Consider the following 6225-nt stretch of genomic DNA (forward strand, 5'->3'; position numbering starts at 1 on the left):
TCACTTTTATGTGACGTTCCTGTCCAGAGCAACTTACAGCGTTCACTTCCTTACACTGATTTACCCATTCATACAGCTGGGGCATTTTTACTGTATCCTTTGAAGATGGGTTCCTCACTCAAGGGTACAATGAATATGAGGAAGGATTTGAACCCATCACCTTGGAGCAGCTCTTACTACTAATTATATGATCACTAGACCTGAGCTCATAGTCCAGGACTGTTAGTTTCCACTTGGTTTGTTTAATATCCCCTCCTTTAAACATTGCTTTTTAATGTTGGCCTTTTTTTTTTTATATAAATTTCCCTCACATTGTTATGTCAAGTAGTGACAGGTAGAAATAAAAAATGAAACTTGGGAAACAGGACACAAATATGGGAAATTGGATGTTATTTCCTCCTGCAGCCAATGGCTCTGGCAGCGGAACAACGGATCTGGGCGCCGCCGCACGGAGAGAAAGTGGGTCTTGAACACTGTAGAGCGCAGATAAGGGAGCGGCTCTTTCACAGCACCTTCCAGGTCAGTCAATTAACTGGAGAATAGGCGGGCAGTCGTAAATATGCAGAAAATCCTGGCACATTTCACGCAGTTTGTTCAAAGGAACATGAAGGGGGGGGAAAAAAAAAAGTAATCTGTGTTCTTCATCAGATAGGCAGGAACTTTCCACCTTGCATTCAACAATCCTTACATGTCACCTTGAACAAAAACCTCTGTACAATCATTAACAATAATCCTAACAATAGTAACTTTCCTGCTGTTAGCTTCACACACACACACACACACACACACACAGCAGCAGAGCTATTAAGACGTAGCAGTTGCTCCAGATCAAAGCTGAGGCTTGAAATTATTTCAAAGTGGTTTTGACAGATGGGGAACGAAGGCTCCTAATAAAGTGTCAACGGAACAGTTCTCGGCCCGTCGCATCATAACTGGCCACGGATGCCGGTCTCGCTGCAGAATAGTCGCAAATAAAATCGAGTAGTTTGGACACACATTGCATATCCTACATACTCTATACACTTTTTAATTCCACATGATAACATATTGAGGAGCAGGTGGCATAGCAGTCAGAGCTCTGGCCGTGCAGTCGGGGGCCTGCGTTTGAATCCCTGTTCTCACTGTAGTACCCTAGAGCATGGTACTTACCCTGAATTGATCGAGTAAAAATTTCCAAAGAGGTAAAGCATTGTAAGGAGCTTGGTAAACACACCAATCGTTGTTACTTTGGAGAAAGGGGGCAACTAAATAAATAGTAATTTTTTTTTCCCCCCAGCTTCACACACAAGGAAGGGGAGAAAGAGATAAGTGAACACCAAAAACAGGAAGTGGAACTAGAAGATAAACAGCTTTATCTCTCCCGATCCCCTCGTGTCCTGGAAATGCAACGTGGGCCTCAGTCCCAGGAGGAGGATGTCGGGGATGGGAGACGTTAAGAGGAAAAAACAGTTTACGCTGCCCATTCTGCAACAGCGCTCCAGGGCCGCGCGCACGAGTACGCCGCATTGTTTCGGCTTCCGAGCGCCGCTGTCCCAAGAGCAGGAGAGGTCATCCGAGATCGCGACCGCATGTCACCGACTTGCTCGAGGCGCTACATCCGAGGAACAGCAGCAGCACGTCTTGTCACCTTTAAATGCACTAAGGTGTTCCACCAGTAGGAGGAGAAGCAGTTATCTGTGGGAGAACTGGGGAATGACCAGGTGTGAGGTGGTGCAGGGTTTACTTAGTGTTTTTACTAACAGCACAAAACAAACATGGTAAATCATAGTGCAAGTGCTTTGAGACTCAGGCCTTACCACCACAGTGCAATAACTTCTATCCGTCCTCCAGTAGTCCATTTAAATACCACAACCGCAGCTGACCCTCGTCACTTAATCAGGTGTGGCTGGTATTCCCAGAGGCGGGCGTGGCCGTGCTCCCGCAACCCCGGACGGGGTTCCGCAAAGACTGATGGGACAGCACCGGCGTTACGGGTTTCACGAAAATGTGACCAAAGACTGCGATCCAGTCTGGATGCTGGACCTTAAACTCTGACAAGCTGAAAACAGTCTATAACTGTCACAAGTGTAAATATGGTACAGGTGGTAGCACAAGTAGTAGGGCTGCTGCGTTTGGCTGTGACGGTTACGGGTTTGAATCCCACCTCCGTGTGTATCTCTGAGCAAAGCACTTAATCGCTCCAGTAAAATCACCCACCTGTATGAAAAGCTATTAATTGGGAGAAAAGCGACAGGGCAGTGAACAAAAACACTTTTACGCAGGATGTGTAAAGCCATCGGATCATTGCGCCTTGATAAATGCTGTCCGTTCTGCCAAAAAAATCACCGTCCTATCGTTAGAGGACGAGTAAAACTGTAAGGCATTAGCAGGTATAACTGTAATTGAATATGTTCTGAGTGCCTTTACAATATCATTATATGTATCTGAGTACACCCGTTGGACATTATTTTTTTCCCATGAGGCCTTTGGTTAAGAAATTTGGTGAGGAAAGGAGATGCCATGTCTTCCCAGCTCTGCTGGGGCGAGTCCCAGAGATGCTTTACTGCCACTATTCTCTCCAGTTTGTCCCACATAGGTGCTGTCTGGGTGTCCTCGAATTTTTGACAGATATTGTACATGTAATATTGGTCTTCTTGCTGTTTGACCCCTGCTGACCTCATGTAGTGGACCAGCAGAGGTTTCACCATCCCTCAGTCTGCAGCTTAAATCACAGACTTTAACAGCGTCTCTCCGAGTGTAGCTCTACCCAGCCTAGTGCCCTGTGCCTCCCGGATAGGCTCCTGCCCCCCGTGACCCTGTGCTAGAGAAGCCATTGTTGAGGAACAAATGATGGATGGATGGATGGATGGATGGATGGATGGATGGATGAAGAGCAGGAAGGGAGAAATCGGAGCACGGCGTGGAGCTCCAGCTGGGTCACGTGTCCGAAATGTAAGTGGGCCACTGCTGCTGTAACCTTGAGCAGCCGGTGCCGCGAGTCTCCTTCAGTGCAACTGGGTTACAGAACCTGAGCGCTGGGAAAATGAATGCATTGTCACCTGGCCTGGATAAAGGCTCTTGCTGAGCCAATGAATAATTTAAAAAAGAGCCCAGAACGGCGGAGGTTCCCCCGGGGAGAGCAAATCCCGCCGCCTACAGAAATACCTCCCCGTCTCCACCTGCAAGGGAAGGGAGATCAGAGCGAGAGCAGAGACTCCCGCGAGGACACCAGAGAGACGCAGCTTGCATGCGCTCCTTGATGGACGTTTCTAGACCCGCGGCATCCAATTAGCGGCGCCGTCAAACCCTGAGCCGCCAGTTACCGAAGTCGGCGGTGTGCAGACTCGCCGGAGCCTCGCGAGCGGAGCCTCACAAGCGCAACACGATGAGTGCAGCTGAGCTCCTCCACCCCTGCGGGACTCCCGGCGCGTTCGCCTGACGGCCAGATGTGGAGTCAGACAGCTTCCAGAACAAGAGTGCCGTCATTTGTTGTCCCTTTGCTTTGCGGAGACTCGTTTCCTCCTCGTACCGTGGTCCGCTGGGCGTTTACCCCAAATGTTCTTACTCAAAATTTAGCGTGAGGTTTTTTCCCGGAGCATTTCCGAGGAGCTGGATACAAAGACAGTTGACACACAGACAGACAGATGTACGAACCCTGACCTTAATCATATGGCCAGTGTCAGAGCTCGAGTGTCCGCGTGTTTTCAACGACTTACGTGAATATTTATTCGGCTAAATCGTGCAATGACCTTTCCTCCGGTGCAGGGCTGTGGTGGCCTGCAGTCTATCCTGGAAACATAGGGCGTGAGGCCGGTGACACCCTGGATAGGAAGCCGCTGCACTGCAGGGTGTCAAGTTAGCATTAATAAGTAATATTTGCGAATGAACAGGTCTGTCTGTCTGTCCATCTGTCATTTCCCTGGTTGTCCAAGTAAACAAGGGGCTACATATGATAAGTGCACCATCTGCTGGCGAATATAACTTATTCCTTCCTTATCCGTGCGGCATTATTGTACCATATTTTTACAGCGCTCGTTCAGCCACAGATGCTTCAAAGTGCACTTAAACAACTCCGATCTTACCTTTCATCGGAAATTCGGTTACACCGATGAGTGTCACTCGGTGTCGGATGCTTTATCGTGTTTTCATGCCATGCGGGTCTGGCGTGAAGGGCTTGCTATCAGTGTGCGTACAAACTGATGCTGTCAGGGCTGATCTTCAGCCAGGAAGGACCACGCAGACACGGACAAGGTTTACTCTGGTGAACTCAAGGGCTGTGCTGTGTGCCAGCAGACCTAATAGCCAATTAAGGCAAATAGCTGGAATTCCTGTGGACAAACAACGACATGAAAATAACGGCTCAGTGTATGTGGGCCTGGCAGCTTCTGCATTCTGGGAAAGTCACATAAATTTAATATATGGTCTGCTTTTGCAAAATGAAGTGATCGTTGCAGGGCCAGCAGATTTTCAGGTTTACTTTGTTAGCGTTCGCTCTGGATGCCACGGTTCAGAGGAATGCAGGCGGCGCGTTCACTATGCGGCGTCCAGTCTGGTCTCTCTGCATCTGCTGACGCTCGGCTTGTCCCCTTTGGGATCGGACTGCGGTATTTTCCTCATTTCTGTTGTGTCCTATTAATCTCTGAATTTGCGTTACGATAAATGTAAATAAATGTGCATATAATCTCTGAATTTGTCCAAACTGCACCCTAGATATTGACACTTGGATTTGCTTGCAGTTACAACTTTCTACCAGTAGGTGGCAGAAAAGTCTCGATATGACCGAAATGTTCCGACTCACCCGACTCACCCTCGTGTTACTGTACATATATATTTACTTTTATTTATTGAATTTATTATTATTTTTCTTCCAAACGACGTACATCTCAGAGAAAGCACACAAAGAGTGCATCACATCGACAGAAGGAGATTTGGATGCAGACACGTGACTCTAGAGTACAGTCAATGTGTCACATACCAAAAAGTAAATCAGTGCACATCGCACGAGTAGCCCTATCAATGCTTTTCCATTATTAAATAAATTGTTATTAAAAATGATTAAACATAAACACTTAGACATTTAACACGCGCTTACGAGACGAGGGGATAAGTGAGTCCGAACAAGGTGAATTTTGACACCCTTCTTAAATGTAGAGCGAGATTCAGCAGTTCTGAGCGACAGGGAGAGAGAGGTCAATCCACCACATCGGAACCAGAACCAACAACATTTGTGCTTTTTATTTTGGACCTCTTGTACGTGGGACCACCAAGCTGGCAGAAGAAGTGTGTAAGCAGACAGCATGAGTGTTTTAGAAGAAAAGCTCCTGGGAGAAACACCTCTACAGTATCACTGCACCATGGTAATACCACTGCAGAGAGTAGTAACTGTGTGTACAGTAACACCTTGTCACGTACAAGGAGCAAAAAATATCCATAATACTCAGCAGAGCTACTCACAAGTACAGGGGGGTGCCTTGTTTCTCCTTTACTGAATACCATCTGCTTCCCAAGGATCATGGTAGAAATAGTATCATTATGGTAAATTAAACAATCTCTGTTTAGGAATCTACATGAACGTGTTTGTTACGTTTAACAATTTTTAACAGTTTCTCTTAAAATGTTTTCCCAATGTTACATCTCCTGAAGTTCTTACCTCATCTGTTATTTTAATTTTCTTTTAATTCTTTTGTTTTGCTGTTCCATTTACAGACATCAGTTCACCACTTTTTTTCAGGGTATTTTTGCTGGAACCCTGCAGGTTTCAATACTGCACTACTCTCTACCTTGCTGGGGGTCCAACAGCAGGGCGCAGGGTTTCACCACGTCCGCTAGGTGGCAGTATGGCCTCGCGCTCCAGAGCCAGGGGGGCCGCGGACAGCAGCGGGGAAACATAGATGATCGGTGATTCTCTGCGGAGAGACGAGAAACGACACAGACACACACACACACACACACACACACACACACACACACACACACACTCATCAGTAGGAAGTGGGAACAGTGAGACAGTGACGTTTTCACGCTCGGCCGTTAAATATCCTCAGCTCCTGTCAGCTGCAGTACTGGAGTGAAAGTTTGAGAAAGTAGTTATGAATATACTGTATACTATTTTCTATTATATATGAGCAGAACCGTTACTTTATATACTGTATTATACATGATAGATTGCACTGTGTGTGTACAGTACTTATCGGGTATAAGTTGCACCACGGTGTAAAACTTTCAATGGACTAAATAACTAAGAAA

The sequence above is a fragment of the Scleropages formosus genome, chromosome 8, assembly GCF_900964775.1.
Source record: "Scleropages formosus chromosome 8, fSclFor1.1, whole genome shotgun sequence".
NCBI classification, from domain to species: domain Eukaryota; kingdom Metazoa; phylum Chordata; class Actinopteri; order Osteoglossiformes; family Osteoglossidae; genus Scleropages; species Scleropages formosus.